The sequence below is a fragment of the Anastrepha ludens genome, chromosome 2, assembly GCF_028408465.1.
Source record: "Anastrepha ludens isolate Willacy chromosome 2, idAnaLude1.1, whole genome shotgun sequence".
Taxonomy (NCBI): domain Eukaryota; kingdom Metazoa; phylum Arthropoda; class Insecta; order Diptera; family Tephritidae; genus Anastrepha; species Anastrepha ludens.
Window position 1 is genome coordinate 31,909,252 of NC_071498.1, and position 18,037 is coordinate 31,927,288.

General features: G+C 36.7%; 4 non-coding genes across 4 annotated transcripts; 3 read left to right on the top strand and 1 right to left on the bottom strand.

The window, feature by feature from the left end:
- The first annotated feature begins 7,783 nt into the window (after positions 1-7,783).
- On the top strand, positions 7,784-7,856 carry Trnav-cac (transfer RNA valine (anticodon CAC)). Its single transcript has one exon. It is a non-coding gene; the product is annotated as a tRNA-Val (tRNA).
- A 211-nt stretch (positions 7,857-8,067) lies between these two features.
- On the bottom strand, positions 8,068-8,140 carry Trnav-cac (transfer RNA valine (anticodon CAC)). Its single transcript has one exon. It is a non-coding gene; the product is annotated as a tRNA-Val (tRNA).
- Positions 8,141-11,092: 2,952 nt separating this feature from the next.
- Trnav-cac (transfer RNA valine (anticodon CAC)) lies at positions 11,093-11,165 on the top strand. The gene has a single exon. It is a non-coding gene; the product is annotated as a tRNA-Val (tRNA).
- A 2,136-nt stretch (positions 11,166-13,301) lies between these two features.
- Trnav-cac (transfer RNA valine (anticodon CAC)) lies at positions 13,302-13,374 on the top strand. The gene has a single exon. It is a non-coding gene; the product is annotated as a tRNA-Val (tRNA).
- Positions 13,375-18,037: the final 4,663 nt, after the last annotated feature.

An 18,037-nucleotide genomic window follows, 5' to 3' on the forward strand; every position in this document is an offset into this window, starting at 1 on the left:
TTGTAGGCATGACTAAACAAGTTTCGTTACTTGAAGATGCGAAAAAACTAATCGAAGTAAATTAATTGAAGGCACTCCCCTCTCATATATGGATCAAAGTGCGCCAAGTGTACCCGCCTAAAAACTTCATTGCTCCAATTTCGATGAAATCTGTTGAAGATGCTCTACTATACATAGAAAAGCATAAATTGTACAGAGGGGTGAAAGAAGATATAGAGAGACTGCCGATATACGAGTACGGAGGCTAAAAATTTTGATTTTTTTTTTGATAGTGGTTTTTCTTTGGATTGTAAGGCAAATATATTTTAGTCTAAAAGAAAACAAAATAAATGTTTTCTAAAGAATTTTTTTCCGAACTTTACGATACAAAATGTAACAAAGTAAAATTAGAAAATATTTTAAATAATCTCAATTAATTAAGAAATTAAAAATAAATAAAATGAAATAATAAATTAAAAATGGTGGCCGCGCAAGTGACAGCTTTACCGGTTGCGATATAAAATAATATAATTTTAAATTGTGCTTACACGTGAAGTAAAATTTTTTTAAAAACAAATTAACTTTGACTGCGGTAATAAAAATTATTGGAAAAAAATTTCACATACACAAAAAATTAAAACATCAGAAATATTGGAAAAAAAAAAATTACACTAAATCTTATTTTTTTTCATATGTGATATTTTTCTCCTAAAATTAAAAAAACTTGCTGTTGTTTTAAACTTCAATATTTTTTTATTTCAAACTTTTTTTTGTGAATATGAAATTTTTTCAAAAATTAAATTTTTTAAATTAATAAATTTTTTTTTTTACTTTTCTTTTGCCGATATTTTAATTTTGCTCAAATTTTTTGTTACAAAATTAATAAATGCTTTTTTTTAATTTCTAAAAGTTTTCCAAAATTGTATATTATTAGGTGCGCAACTAAGTTCACGCTGTTTGTCAATAGATGCCGCCAGCCAGGCCCGTGCGCACGAAGTTTGAAACATTTTTTTGACATGAATCGATATGGAAAAAAATAGGCACTGCAACAAAAGTTGGAACCCCCCTAAATCTGAGGGTCTGCGGACGGGCCTGCCGCCAGCAGTGTGTGCTAGTCGATTCTAACATAACCTAAACGTCATAAAACAAGCTTAGACATATGGTGAACAAACTGCTTCGACACATTAGTGAGTTTGTTCTGGTATCATATACTTTTGGTTTTGTGAAAATGTCTGATTTTGTGCCGAATAATCGTCATTTGCGGAAGTGTTGATTTTCCTCTTTCATTCGAAAAAAAACGGCGGCTGAAGCGCATCGAGAGCTACAAAAAGTTTGTGGAGATGCTGCTTTAAGTGAAACAACGTGCCGAGATTGGTTCTGTCGTTTCAAAGACGGTGATTTTAATGTTGACGACCGTCCGCGTGAAGGAAGGCCAAAAACGTTCTAAGACGCTGAATTGGAGGCATTGCTCAATGAGGATCCGTGTTAAACGCAAGAAGATCCTGCTTCAGTATTAGGAGTTACCCGCCAATCCATTTCCAAGCGATTGCATGCTCTGAGAATGATTCAGAAACAGGGGACTTGGGTTCGGTATGAGTTAAAACCAAGGTATGTTGAATGTCGCTTTTTCGCTTGGGAACAACTGCTCCAGTGGCAAAAAGAAAGGGGTTTCTTCATCGTATGGTGATGGATGATGAAAAATGGATTCATAACAGCAATCCAAAGAAAAGAAAGTCATGGGGACTGTCCGGTCATGCTTCTACGTCGTCGCCACGGCCGAATATTCACGCTGCGAAGGTTGTGCTATGTATTTGGTGGGACCGAGTTGGTGCTATTTATTATGAACTGTTAAAACCAAGCGAAACCATCACTGGGGATCGGTATCGACTTCAATTGATTCGATTGAGCCGAGCACTGCGCGAGAAGCGGCCGCAATACGCGAAGAGGCATGAAAAAGTGATTCTACAGCATGACAAGGCTCGGCCTCACGTTGCCAAACCCGTTAAAACCTACCTGGAAACACTGAAATGGGAAATCCTACCCGACCCGCCATATTCTCCAGATATTGCGCCGTCCGATTATCACCTGTACCGATCGATGGCACATGGTCTAGCTGACCAGCAGTTCCATTCACATGAAGACATCAAAAAAGGGCTTGATCCGTGCATAGTTTTACCGCGACGGTATACGAGATCTACCAGAAAGGTGGAAAAAAGTAGTAGCCAGCGATGGGCAATACTTGCAATGATTCACTTTAAAGTATTTTTTCAGAATAAAGTTGTATTTTCATCAAAAAAGAAGAAGAAAGGAACTTAGTTGCGCACCTAATAATACATTTTTTTTAACTTGAATATTAATTATGTTTAAATTGTGCTCAAACTGTAGCATGGAAATTTTTTGTTTTAACATTAATACAATTTTTTTTTTTATTTGAAATTTTTTTCCAAAAATATTTCAACCTGTTTTTAAATATATATTCTTTTAAAAATATGACTAACTTATTGTAGAAAGAGTCATAAATTTTTATCAAGAGAAACTCGAGTGAACTTAGCTCTTGAACTCACTTTCCGCCACGTCACAGAAACTGAAAACGAAATAATAATAGGACTATGAATAAGTTCGTGCGGTTTTACAACAGATGGCGTAACTTGATTATTATTCCATCGATCCACATTTCCAAACATTCATTGGAGAGCTACTGTCGTAAGGCACAAACGTCAGTATAAGTTTTTTATTTGAAGCGTAAACAACAATATTTTTACCACACTTGAAAATGTCGAATTTCGTGCCAAATAATGTGTTTTTGCGGGGAATTCTTCTTCATTATTTTAATATGAAGAAAAAAGCAGCCGAAAGTCATCGTATCTTGGTGGAAGTTTATGGTGAGCATGCTCTATCTGAGCGAACGTGCCAGAAGTGGTTTGCACGCTTTAAAAGTGGTGATTTTGGCTTGGAAGACGAAGAACGCGAGGGTGCGCCGCCAAAGTTCATGGATACCGAATTGGAGGAATTGCTCGATCAAGATCCGGCTCAAACGCAAGAAGAGGTTGCAAAAACTTTGGGAGTTGATCAATCAACCATTTCCAAACGTTTAAAAGCCATGGGAATGATCCGAAAGGTAGGCCATTGGGTGCCGTATGAATTGAAGCCAAGAGACGTTGAACGCCGTTTTATGGCATGCGAACAACTGCTTCAACGGCACAAAAGAAAGGGTTTTTTGCATCGAATTGTGACTGGCGATGAAAAGTGGGTCCATTACGACAATCCAAAACGTCGGGCAACGTATGGATACCCTGGCCATGCTTCAACATCGACGTCGGCGCAGAATATTCATGGCCTGAAGGTTATGCTGTGTATCTGGTGGGACCAGCTGGGTGTTGTGTATTATGAGCTACTGAAACCGAATGAAACGATTACGGGGGATGTCTACCGACGACAATTGATGCGTTTGAGCCGAGCACTGCGAGAAAAACGGCCGCAATACGCCGATAGACACGACAAAGTTATTTTGCAACATGACAATGCTCGGCCACATGTTGCACAAGTGGTCAAAACATACTTAGAAACGCTCAAATGGGATGTCCTACCCCACCCGCCGTATAGTCCAGACCTTGCGCCATCCGATTACTATCTCTTCCGATCGATGCAACATGGCCTGGCTGACCAGCACTTCCGTAATTACGATGAAGTCAAAAAATGGATCGATTCGTGGATTGCGGCAAAACCGACCGAATTTTTCACAAAGGGAATCCGTGAATTGCCAGAAAGATGGGAAAAAGTAGTAGTAAGCGATGGACAATATTTTGAATATTAAATTTGTAACCATTTTACGTCAATAAAGTTTCAAATTTCGAAAAAAACCGCACGAACTTATTCATAGTCCATTAATAAAAAAAAATCTCGAAGTTTAATTAAAAAATACATAAAAAAATTTTATACTTCGTCATAGTGAAAAGATTTTTAGAGGTATGACCAAAATCAAAACCTTAACCGGCTCTTAGAGAATTTGAAAGAATCGAGTAATTGGCTGACGTAACATGGCCAAACCTAGTTGGAATACGGCTATAGGTATAACCGTCTCTGGATGGTTCGCATAGCATTTGTCCTTAACGGCTCCCCACAAAAAATAGTCTAACGGGCTTAAATCTCAGCTCCGAGGCGGCCAATTGATATCGGAACTTCGGCTGATTATTCGGTTTTCAAAAACGGTAGCCAAAAGTGCGAATGCAACTTTGGCAGTGTGACAAGTTGCGCTGGCGTGTTGAAACCAAATGTCGTCCATGTCATCCTCTGCAATTTTTGGAAACAAAAACTCGTTAAGCATGTCACGGTAACGCTCGCCATTTACCCGAACCGCGGAAGAAGAAGAAGACTCACCACTTTGGAAATAGGTTTTCAATATTTCCCAATTTTGTTCAAGCGTATAGTGTCCTATTTGGTAAATGTCAAACCTTTAAGTAAATTATGAACACATTTGAGATGTCATTTATGTTACCAATTTCAAAAAAATAGGTGGTTCAAAAAGCAAACGCTATATGGCCCATATATGTTAAATTTTAAAATTTGAGGCTTAATGCTATTCTCGATAAGATTCAATTGCAATGAATGCGGAATACCAACTATTAATAGCCACTCACTTTTTCTGCTCACTTACACACATACATATGTATAGTATGCACATACATATTTAAATACAGGGCCCGCCATCTATCGTTACGGATTTGAACTAGGTATTATTTGAAGAATGGTAACACTTAGCTGTCATCTGATTTGACAGAAAATTAGTTTTATTCTTCCGCTGAACGAAAATGGTTGTGTATACGCTCAAAGAACGCTGGGAAATATTGCGACATTACTTTGAAAATCATGGTAATGTTGCAGAATGTGTACGAAAATTACGTACGGCAATGGGAAGAAGAAAATCACCGAATGAAGCTGATATCGTTTGGCCGCCTCGGAGCTGCGATTTGACTCTGTTGGATTATTATCTTTGGGGTGCCGTGCACTGAAGACCAAAATACGCGATGTCATAGCTGAAATACAGCCGCATACAATCGAAAATGTGTTGAAAAATTGGACCGATCGTATGGGATGGTGCATGGCTAGCCTAGGCAGCCATATGAATGAAGTTGTGTTCCATCATTAACCGGAAGGATTGTACTTCAAAATAAAAAAAAACAGTTTGGAAAAATATTCAGTAGTTTCTTTTTTATAGCATTTTTAATTCCGTAAAGTTATATGGCGGACCCTTTATATATCTGCCTATTGGTATTCTCGATATTCAGTACATTTCACTGATTTCGTGATCTGTGCTGCTTGATCGCAAAGAATTTCGAAATGAACTTATTCGGTTTTACTTATTAACCTTCCTACGGTCTTCGGGTCATTTTTGACCCATTTCAGGAAAAAAATTAAGTTTTTTCAAGAACCAAATTTTTTCAGGACTTGATGTTTCGTGACTTTTTCTAATTTATTATATTTTATATAATAAGCGTAAAATTAAAAAATAATAATTTAGGCTCTGTCGCGTAGAAATTTTTATACATCTACGACCCTCGGGTAAAATTTGACCCAACGTATTGTATAAATCAGACGTTATTTGAGTTAAATTTATTTGCTAATTGCAAATTTTCGGCTCAGCGGTTGTATTATTGTATTATTTAATCTGCTTTTATTGAGTTCACAGTAAACATAAATTTAAAAGCACGTGCTTTGTTTGGTTATTCGACTATTTATTTCGTAACGATGAGTGATAGTGAAAGTGAATTCTCTTTGGCCGCGGTTTCGGATGATGAGGAATCATGTTCTGAATTCGAAGATCATGTTGAGGTTGCAGATTCTTCCGACAGTGATTTTAGTGATGACGAAAATTCTCTTGTGCCTTCTGAAATCATGTCGTCAAAAAATGGTCAAATAAACTTTTCAAAAACCCCTCTTGTAACAAGTGCCGAGAGAGCTGCAAGAGAAAATATTATCAGCTTGATTCCTGGACTAACGCGTTACTCGTGCTCACGAATTACCGAAAAAGAAATTTCTAGCTTTGAACTATTTTTTCCACCTCCTTTGATACGTACGATATTGACCTACACAAACATTGAGGGAAAACGAATATGCGGCGAAGAATGGCTGGATATTGAAAACATCGAACTATTTGCATTTATTGGATTACTAATATTAGCTGGCGTTTTTCGATCAAATAAGGAAAGCTGTGAAAGTCTTTGGAACCCTGAAACCGGAAGACCAATATTCGCTGCAAACTATGCCTTTGAAAATTTTCAAAAAAATATCGAGAGTGATTAGGTTCGACAACAGGGAAACTCGAAGTGAACGAAGATCGTTGGATAAATTTGCTCCTATACGTGATTTGTGGAATCAATGGGTTGAGACATTACCTAAGCTTTACAATCCAACGGAAAACGTGACCATCGATGAACAATTAGTAGCTTTCTGAGGAAGATGTCCATTCCGCCAGTACATGCCAGCAAAGCCTGCAAAGTATGGAATCAAATTTTGGGTACTTTGTAATTCAACAACGAGCTATGTTTGGAACATCCAACCTTACACTGGCAAGGCAATCGGAAGAACCCCCGAAAAAAAATCAAGGCATGCGTGTTGTTCTTGATTTGATTGAAGGGCTAAAAATTATTGGAGAAACGTATTACGATAGTAGGAACAATACGCAAAAACAAGCCCGAACTACCACCAGACTTAGTGAACCTAAAAAGAAGACCACTAAATTCATCAATCTTCGCTTTTACCGAACAAACAACTCTCGTTTCGTACATACCTAAGAAGAATAGAGCTGTGATTCTACTTAGCACTCTACACCATGATTCAAAAATTAGTAATCGTCGGGATAAAACGCCAGAAGTAATACTGGACTACAATAAATGTAAAGGTGGTGTAGACACATTGGACAAAGCTGTAAGCGGTTACACTTGCAAACGAATGACAAAACGGTGGCCTCAAGTAGTGTTTAGTAGCATTATCGACATTTCAGCTTATAACGCTTTCGTTTTATTCAAATCCGCCAACCACACCTGGAAAGAGGGCTGTCTTACAAAGCGCCGTTTTTACTTGGAAAATCTTGGTATGCAGCTCGTAACACCCTATATAAAAAAGCGACAAACTTTACCACGAGCACATTTTTCACTTGAAATTGCCAAAAAAAAAAACGCAAGGATTCTCAACTGGATGCACAACCATCATCATCAGGTCAATTTGGAAACACGTCGGAAAAGAAAATAACTAAAAGAAGTCGATATCAACTATGCCCAAAAACTGATAACAAAACAGGATTAGTTTGCGACATTTGTAATAAATATATATGTAAACAACATTCTAAAACTATTACTTTGTGTACAAACTGTCTGAAATAATTTATTTCTTTTTTCTTTCATTATTAAATACACTTTTTATTTAAAGTTTTCGTTATTCATGAATATCTTTTTGTTATTGAATAAAGGTTTTTGTTAAAGTTTGTATTATTCACATAAAAATAAAATACAAATTTTCATAAATACATTAATAAAAAAATATGATAATGGAATAAATATATTTGGATTTTCATTTTTATTTAAGATACCCATTTAATGGAAAAAACTTAACAGTAAAAATAATCAAAAACCAAGTATAAACCTTGAAAATATAGTATTGGGTCAAATTTGACCCGAAGTCCGTCCGCGTCAGTTAATTTGAAGACCGTAGGAAGGTTAACTACATAGTACTGGCAATCACTCTGCGCTTTGCCAACTTAAAAATAAACTGCACAATGTAGCATAACTGTACCAGCGTCGATAATGTGGTTTCCGTAGTGTAGTGGTTATCACGTGTGCTTCACACGCACAAGGTCCTCAGTTCGACCCTGGGCGGAAACAAATGAAATCATTTTTTATATTTTTTTTCGATTTTCTTCACTTATAATATTATAAAATTAATATCTAAAAATAAACAATTAATAATTATCTATTGAGAAAGCACAAATTAATATTGTATTAATATTTTATGAATAAATATTTAAAAAAATATAAAACGCTAACTTTTTTTTACAAAATACTCAGCTTCGAAAGCACAAAGCCTTGTGTCTCTTGTTTCCGCCCAGGTTCGAACTGAGGACCTTGTGCGTGTGAAGCACACGTGATAACCACTACACTACGGAAACCTATGCTTAATAATTGTCCAACCACATTCTTCACCACACGTAGCCATCAAACAATATTGTAATGGTAAATGTGGATTAAGCTCCAAAAAAGAAACAAAACAGTGGCTCATAGCAACAATCAAAATTTTATATAACAGAAATTTCATTTATCTATAGAATAGAAGTGCAACTGAGCTGAGTGCCGGTAATTGTATCTGCACGTACATATTTGAAATGCTCTTTCCTTAGCTAGTTGAATGCGAGAGTGGAGAAGAGAAAGCGCGTTATTGTTAATCAAATTTATACAAATTTGTAAATAAAAAATATTTTTATTTATAGGTACACCGATCAACAACCATACGAAAGAAAATTTCGTCATACGCCAACCGTATAAGTTGAATCGTACTGAAAACAACGAATGCAAACGAATTTATTTTAATTTCAGAATAGTTTTCAAGTTCCAAAAAGCTTTGAATCGTACTTCGTACTATTGAAAAATTTCACAAATACAAATAAAATATAACAGTGGATCGGACTTTGTTTTTATATACTAGTTCTAGAGAAAGTGATGGGCATGAAAAATAGTGCGGAGGCAGCTAAGAGTGAGGAGCAATTCTTTGGCAGATTCCTGAAGCGATTCTGCCTGACCAAAGTGGCATTTGAATTTGTTCTGCAACATATAAATTTAACGAAATCAGACACCAAGACACCAGCGGTGTCTCCAGTGCTACGATTGGCAGCCACACTTTCACTTTTGGCTAGTGGTGGGTACCAGCACAGTTTTGGCAGCAACTATTTGAGCGGTATGGGCCAGAGCACTGTTTCGAAGATGACATCCCACATACCGAAAGAAATGGAAACGAAGTTATGCTCGCAGTTAATACGATTTGCGCCAGAAGATTCGCTTAGTTGCAAAGAGTGATTTGTCGTACCTTCACCTTGACCGGTATTCGGCAGTTTATTTTTTGCCAAGCTAGGTCTGTTAGCCATCTGCTATGACACCTTTTTGGGTGGGGTTGAGTTTGTTAAAATTCCTCCTATAATAAATTTATTACAAAAACCATATTTAAGTATATGTTTTTACAATTCACTTATACCTTTGGTTAAATTCGATCGTTTTCGAGCGGTTGTTGGTGTTCGAATGCCAATTCAGCATTCGTTCACATATGTCAGGATACGAAACTGTAATTTAAAGATATGTTCTCGTACGCCATAATCCAAACTCTGCATTTTTCAGTGAGGAGTGGTACGTTCACTGATGTGATAATTCGAGTCCAGTTCTTTCTGTTTAAATAGTACTAATCGTCTAAAACGAACCAAATCTAAAAGTACCGACCGAATTAAGCCGAACTTAAGGTTATTTATGAGTTTATTTATAAAAACGGAAGAAAAGTTGTGCTAACATTTTAATCAGCTGTTTCTTTGAGACTTAGTTATCAATGAGCAGCAGATCTGCTGTTTATTTTGTTAATTGTGATCGTCTTATTTTTCAAAGTATTTTTGAATAGTTACATTTATGTTTAAAAATTTACACTTATAAAGCTCAAAATGGGTTATCGAACCATAAGAAAAATGGAAAAATGCGACACTATTAAACGGTTATAAATATTTGAAGCATTTGGAAAAAAATAAAAGAAATGTATTTAATTCTAAAAAAAGTATAAACATCGTGGTATAAAGACCTTGAGAAGTGCTAATTGGAGTGATTCACTCAAAAACGGGCTAATATTGATTAGCAATTCTGTGGAAGGGAAAGAATAATGGACCAGCTGGCTGAAGTTGAAAGATATTTTAATAAAACCCATATACCATAAATACTAAGCAAAGTAAATTGGTGGATTTTTTCAATACTAAATCAATATAAATACTCAGCACAATAAACTGGGCTTTTAATAATGTTACGCGTTACGTGTGTGGTCTCAAAAGATATGACCACATTTCTATGTGGAAAAAAGCAAAATTCTAGGTTGCAGCATTTTTGTTTATCTTGCGTCTAGAAATTTTATATTTATGAATTCAAAACTCCCAAAATCTTTACGAGAAATTGAGATTGATGAGATCAAATAGACATCAAAGTCTGATTGCCCTGAAATTTTCTTAATTGCCTTCAACATGGCTGTTCTTCATTAGTGCATTAGAACTCAATTCCTGAATCTGTGTGTGATCGGTATGAGTAACTACAAAGCCTAATGCATGATTACTTTAATTATATTAAATAGGTAAATGGTTGTCATCTTGTATGTTCCTATTTATGGTCTCATTATTCCTATAGTTATCTTAATCAGGACCACTATACACCATTTTCTGTGGGTAAGCGGACTAGATAACGGGAATACATAGCCTATCCCTCCCAATTGTCATCCTCACCTTCAAGCGGCACCTTCACTGTTCTCCAAAACTAACGAGGTTCTAGCGATCTTGCAGAGGCGGTATAACCTTACCATTTTTAAGCAGAGGAAATGTTGTCATAACCCACAAAACTGAGCTCTTATCTGAAGCATTAGTTGACAACCCCAGCACCAGAATCGGATGCGGTGGTCTAAGCACCCACCCATCCGAAAACAACCAGATTGTCGAAACCACAACGATAGAGAGATGTGGCCTATATCTTATTTTAGTTAGTTTAAACTTTGCTTTGTGTGAAAATATTTGATTTTGGATTTTTTAACTTTCAACCAGTTGAAGTATTATAAAAGATAAAAAAGTCTTACAGGTACAGTGTCATTTCCAATAATAAATAAATAAAATAAATGAAAATTAATTCGAGGATTTTTTCATTACTAAATAAACATAACAAATTCATCCTTTGTGCAAATACAAATTTCGCTTAAAACAAATCGATTTCCCCGGCCTCTTGGAGTACGTTTTAAGCGGGAACTACTGTATATTTATTCTTTACGGCTGAGCAATAACACTTGTAAAGATCTTTCGTGCAGGTAATGCAGTTCGTATTCGGCCAGCTGTGGTACACAAGTTTCCGTAGTGTAGTGGTTATCACGTGTGCTTCACACGCACAAGGTCCTCAGTTCGAACCTGGGCGGAAACAAGCGAAAATGTGTTTATTTTTTTTTTTTTTTTGAAACGTGAAAATGTTTTTTTTTAAGAATTGAAATGGATAAATCAAAATATGTAACGCTGTTATTTAAAATTAGCGGCATTTTACATCTTAGAATCGCAGTTCCTTATAGGTGGCGTTAATCTGGATTACCGACTTAATTTGGAACTATTTTAGGAATTAAGTGCAAAGAGTGCAGATTGACAAATAGACTTAATTCTCATAGCACCACCGAAATATGACAGTTGATGTCTATTGTGAATGAAAAATAATGAAACTTTTAAAGAGAAGAACAAGAAAGACTGAATGCAATGTTAGTTTGCACTAACACGTTCAAAATTATTGTACATTTAATATTGTACATAAATATTTTGATATTTCAGAGCAATTTGAGAAATATCAATTTGAGATTTATTTTAAATAAATAATTATTTCTTAGTATCAGCGCAGTTAAAACCCGCATTTGTTGTCTGCGGTTCATCTTTTACTTACTAAACATCAAATAAACAAATCAGCGATTCACTAAAGCACTTAACAACCGGCTGCCACAGTACTAATGGGCTATGAATAAGTTCGTGCGGTTTTACAACAGATGGCGTAACTTGATTATTATTCCATCGATCCACATTTCCAAACATTCATAGGAGAGCTACTGTCGTAAGGCACAAACGTCAGTATAAGTTTTTTATTTGAAGCGTAAACAACAATATTTTTACCACACTTGAAAATGTCGAATTTCGTGCCAAATAATGTGTTTTTGCGGGGAATTCTTCTTCATTATTTTAATATGAAGAAAAAAGCAGCCGAAAGTCATCGTATCTTGGTGGAAGTTTATGGTGAGCATGCTCTATCTGAGCGAACGTGCCAGAAGTGGTTTGCACGCTTTAAAAGTGGTGATTTTGGCTTGGAAGACGAAGAACGCGAGGGTGCGCCGCCAAAGTTCATGGATACCGAATTGGAGGAATTGCTCGATCAAGATCCGGCTCAAACGCAAGAAGAGGTTGCAAAAACTTTGGGAGTTGATCAATCAACCATTTCCAAACGTTTAAAAGCCATGGGAATGATCCGAAAGGTAGGCCATTGGGTGCCGTATGAATTGAAGCCAAGAGACGTTGAACGCCGTTTTATGGCATGCGAACAACTGCTTCAACGGCACAAAAGAAAGGGTTTTTTGCATCGAATTGTGACTGGCGATGAAAAGTGGGTCCATTACGACAATCCAAAACGTCGGGCAACGTATGGATACCCTGGCCATGCTTCAACATCGACGTCGGCGCAGAATATTCATGGCCTGAAGGTTATGCTGTGTATCTGGTGGGACCAGCTGGGTGTTGTGTATTATGAGCTACTGAAACCGAATGAAACGATTACGGGGGATGTCTACCGACGACAATTGATGCGTTTGAGCCGAGCACTGCGAGAAAAACGGCCGCAATACGCCGATAGACACGACAAAGTTATTTTGCAACATGACAATGCTCGGCCACATGTTGCACAAGTGGTCAAAACATACTTAGAAACGCTCAAATGGGATGTCCTACCCCACCCGCCGTATAGTCCAGACCTTGCGCCATCCGATTACTATCTCTTCCGATCGATGCAACATGGCCTGGCTGACCAGCACTTCCGTAATTACGATGAAGTCAAAAAATGGATCGATTCGTGGATTGCGGCAAAACCGACCGAATTTTTCACAAAGGGAATCCGTGAATTGCCAGAAAGATGGGAAAAAGTAGTAGTAAGCGATGGACAATATTTTGAATATTAAATTTGTAACCATTTTACGTCAATAAAGTTTCAAATTTCGAAAAAAACCGCACGAACTTATTCATAGTCCTATTAATATATTTAAGTCAAAATTAACTGCGCCGGCAATTTTGATGTCACATTTTCTATAATAATACTCCCAGAAGCTTATTAAAATCCTATGCAAAATGTTTTTGAGAAATTAAAAAAAGTATTTTTTTTACTTTTTTATATAAAATTTCTTCAATATTTTTGTATAATACTAACGCATTGCAACACAATTTTACAAAGTCTCTGCGAGGATTTTTTATTCATTTTATTATTTAATTTTTTTGGAGCAAAATGTATTATTAAGTATTAAAATCTAATATAATTTAATCAGTTTCCGTAGTGTAGCAGTTATCACGTGTGCTTCACACGCACAAGGTCCTCAGTTCGAACCTGGGCGGAAACAAGCGAAAATGTGTTCAAACGTATTTTTTTGCATCGTAGTAGTAGCACATAGACACTTTTAGAGTAATTTGTATACCCTGAATGTTCGGCACTGTTACCAGAGAATGTTAATGCATGAACATTCTCTGCTGTTACGTCAGACGGCCATTGAAGCACTGCTCAACTGCTTCACGACGCCTTCTAAGACATCCGCCTGGTACACTTTTGCCCTGGTCATAACCCCTTTTTCGCAGTAACGTCTTTATAAGACACTTCCCACCAAATGATTACAGAGGCTGGATATTGGCCACGCTTATCACTTGGAACAACATTTTTTACGCCTTTAGAAGTTTAGAAGTTTAAGGGGGAAAACCGGTTGAGGAGGCCGAAATTTTGGTGTTTTTCGAGAATTTTTTGAACAAGGAAGGAATAATCAGAAATTTTTTAAACATGGAGGATATTTTACTCATATTTTTAAGTACACTTTAAAATTCTTTCAAACCATTTCCGCCGGAAATAGTTGCGTTAGAGCGTGTTGTCCATGGACGATCGCCATCCGAGTATCTTGCTGGTGGGCATTCCTGAAGTTGCAATTTTTCTCCGTAATCAACAACAATTTTTTTTTTCGTTTACAACATATTTCCTAAGAATATAAACTAATTGTGATAAAATAATATTGAAAATTGCATATCTTTGAGGCGCTTGAACACAATGTAATTTTTTCATACCATATTTTTTCATCTACATATTTTGCTTAAAAAAATATTTTTAATGATAATATAATCCCAGAATTAGGTTCATATAAATGAGAATTGAATAAAGAATACTGCGAAAAAAATGTATAACGATTGGTCGAGAACTTTTTGAGCTAGAGTGCCCACCAGTTGGAAAAAAGTAGTTTTGATAAAAACGACGTTCTAACTAACGCGCGCTACGGTGCGGAACCGACGGGCAGTCACTTAAGTGCTCATAGAATCGGGAATAATTCACACACATATGCCTGAGTAGTTATACTAACAATTTATGCAACCAAAAAAGTAGATTTTTTGATAAGTCTAAAGTGGTTTCCCCCCTTAAAATTATTAAAAGCCCCCTTTGCTTATTAAAAACTTCTTCCACAGTGAACATTTTCTCATCTGTGAAAAGAATATTTTCATGGCCGTTGACCGACTGCCACCGTAGAAGCCGCTTGCATCTGACGAGTCGAATTTTCTTCAAGAGCGCTGTCAAAAGATGATCAGTTGAACGACGGAAGGCTTTCATGTGGCGATCATCTCTAATTAGTCTTGATATGGATCTGGTCGATACCTTCATTTCCCTGGACATGATTTTTTGCTTTCTAAGGGGATTTCTGTGAATTCTTTCTCCAACGGCTGTTATGGCCGCACTGGTTCGGGCCACGCGAGGAGAACCACTTCTTTTTCAATCTGTCACTTCAAACGTTTGGGAAAAACGATAGATGGTGCGTTAAACAAACCTTCGCGAAATATTAAGATTTCTTCAGCAATTCGTGAATCTCACTTGCACCTTTACCACACTTAAGTACTGCAACCACTGCGATGCGATTTTCCTTAGCTCCCCACTCCATAGTTAACGAGCAAAATTTGCCGCGAAACTGAGTATAATTTATGAGTATGTAGATAATACATACGAACAAAAGAAAAAATAACGGAACTTTTTCTGCGAATTCATTCTCCCGTATACATTTAAAATTTGTCACAGAGTGTATGGGTAGTTTAAGTATATTTCAAAGTCCAAAGACGTTAGAAAATTCTGCCTGAAAATTCTGTTGAACCACCCTTTGTTAAAAGCTGATTTTTTCGTATGTTCCAAACTCTCAAGACCTTACAAAACTCCCTACTTACTTCTGCAATTCTGACTTTTCGGAAACATTCAGTAGATGAGTTCATCAACAATCTTTTACCAAATATTTGGACTCAATTCTTTTTTATCAAAATTCCTTTTTCATTTATAAATTTCTTTTGCACTGAACCATTTCACATCTGATATAAAACAAGAATACCCACACTTTTATTTTGTGCCTACTTAAAATTTTTGTCTCATTGAACTTCATCAAAAATCTTCATTCAGTTTGAAATTAAATAATCCAGATAAGCTAATATGCGCCTAAAGCAGCTTAGAAACCTCCGAGGTGTGGTGAAGTACCTCAAGAGCCCTCATGCCAATGATATTGCACTGCTGCTCAATTAACTGAAATCGCTAATTTGTGATAATTCATCAGTTTGAAATGCAAATTTCGTTTGCTCTGAACAACTAAATGGTGCGAATTGCTAATGAGCTTATCAAAACGCAAGTTTTATAAGCCAGCTTTAATTAGCCGAGTGTGTTGCCGCCTTGAATGATGTTAAATCAAAGAAGCGTAAAATCCGACGCCACTGACGCCACAGCCATTAACGACGAGCATTTAAGAACGTTCATAATCAATGGTCGACGACAGGCGTCAGACGGCGGAAGTTCACTTTGGAGCCGATCGCATTAAATTAGAACTGCTTTTCAATTTGTCATTGGCGCCGGCGCCAATTTCCGCTAACCCCACCAAGTCCTGCGTGGACGCTGTAAACTAAATACATTCGACATTTGCAATGTGTTTATTGAAATGGCTCCAGCTCTTCAAGGTGTCAGCAAATTCTCCGCCAAGCCGAAGCGGCAGCAAGGCGGCGAAATTTTGCTAAGCGGGTGGGTCACAGTGTTTCAATTTAAGTGTTCATATCTTTAAAAATGTATTTAGTTGAAATTTTAGAAAATTGGAACTAAGCGTTTGTGAAAGCTTCTGAGAGCTTTGTTTAGTCCGCAGTTGGCATCTTCATCTGCTCCACCGTCTGTCGTGATAGTCCAGCCGAGGTAGCAGAAGTTGATTCAATCGAATGCCAAACACAAAGAAATAGACTGATCTGGCTGCAGCTTTGTGTGAGATGCTACCAACTAAACATAACCTCGATATGCGCCAGTAGTACCATCTTCCTGAATTTGCACGGACTTTTTAACGGATCCTCGTTTAGTGATTTGGATATCAAATGAAAAGAGACGCGATTGACAAATGGGAAACGTTGTAACTTCAATAGTGAAATCTAAAAATGTGCGGCGATGGAAAAATGTGCTGTATGAGCTCATCCTCGACATACACGTAGTGCAGCGAATAAAGATCCAACGGTTTCGTTGGCTGGGTCATGTCGTCAAAATGGAAACAAAAGCTCTGGTTCTGAAAGTATTCAATGCGGTACCAGTTGCTAGTAGCAGAGGAAGAAGACCTCCTCTACGTTGGAAAGATCAGGGGGAGAAGGTTTTGGCTTCACTTGGTTAGAACGAGAAAGAAACGACTGGCGCGATTTGTTAAATTCGGTCAAAACCACATAAGCAGTTATCGCATCAATAAGGAAGAAGAAGAAGTATGCCTATACTTAAAAATAAATTTTTGTAATGAAAAATCTGGGGATTTTAATATAACTGACGATAATCATTATGAAAGCTTCATTCTAGAGCTCGATAGTCTTTCCATATTTCTTCCAACAGAATTTGCTAGTTTTTAATTCAAATTTTGTATCTTCATTTTATGACAACCAAACCACTGTGCATAAGCGGCTATGCAAATGCTTTACGAAATGTATAATGCTTTTCAGTTCGTACAAGGTGGCGCAAAATTAATCACCCTATTTTAAGATTTGTAATTTTTGCAAATGGCGTCGAAAGTCCGCCATATTTGACACTGTGAACTAAAAAACTGCAGGATAGACAAACAAGCAATCAAGCGCGTAATGGACAAAATAAAGATTTCCATCACTAAAAATAATGTATACACTTTTTTATTTAGTAAAAAGGTATTTAAAAAATAAAAATTGCAAGATTCATTTTGAGCCACCTTGTACAACATTCATTCACATGCGCCTAGGTGCCAACAGGCGTTTCACCCGCACCTTTCACTGCGCCCACTCCACCACCAAGTCGCCTACAACTATTTACTTAAGCAAATAAATACCTCCGCCTAACTGGTTGTCTAGCGATTTGATAGATCACTGGAATGATCGTAATGGCGATTTTCATCGTTTAATAACTAATATACGAATCATTTTCCAACTACTTATTTAATTAAATAAATATTTATTATATTCTTAATCTACTCGAAACAATTCTAATGGCGCTAATTAAGTGGCTGCGCTTAAACTTCGCTATGCAAATCAGAATTTATGAGCTCATGTCTGCGAGTTGTCAGATTTATTTATTGTTTTTATTATTTCTGTACGATTTGCGTCGCTGTCGTGTTGAAGAAGTGGTTTACTATTTCGCACAAATCGTGATTGCTAATTGAATTGCCATTTGTTGTGCAAAACCATGTAACATAGAAATATTGTTTGGACAATTGCGAGAGTAAATATGAAAACGGAAAATACCTTCGCTTAAGTAGCAGCCGAATGTACTAAGTATTTGGGTTGGGCGCCTGCAAAAGTCATACAACTGCACGCAACTCATAAATTATACTCCATGAAACTTTATAAGAAAAAATTATACATAAAAAATGTATCGATGTGTCGCAATAATTTTTCTTATTTTTTACACCTGATCAATTGTAATGGGCCAGTAGCAAGATCGTTTGGCTGATTATGCGAACATTTCTATGCTGGCTTGACCAGGTCTGGTATCTTGCGGTATTAAGTTTCATCTTGCGATTT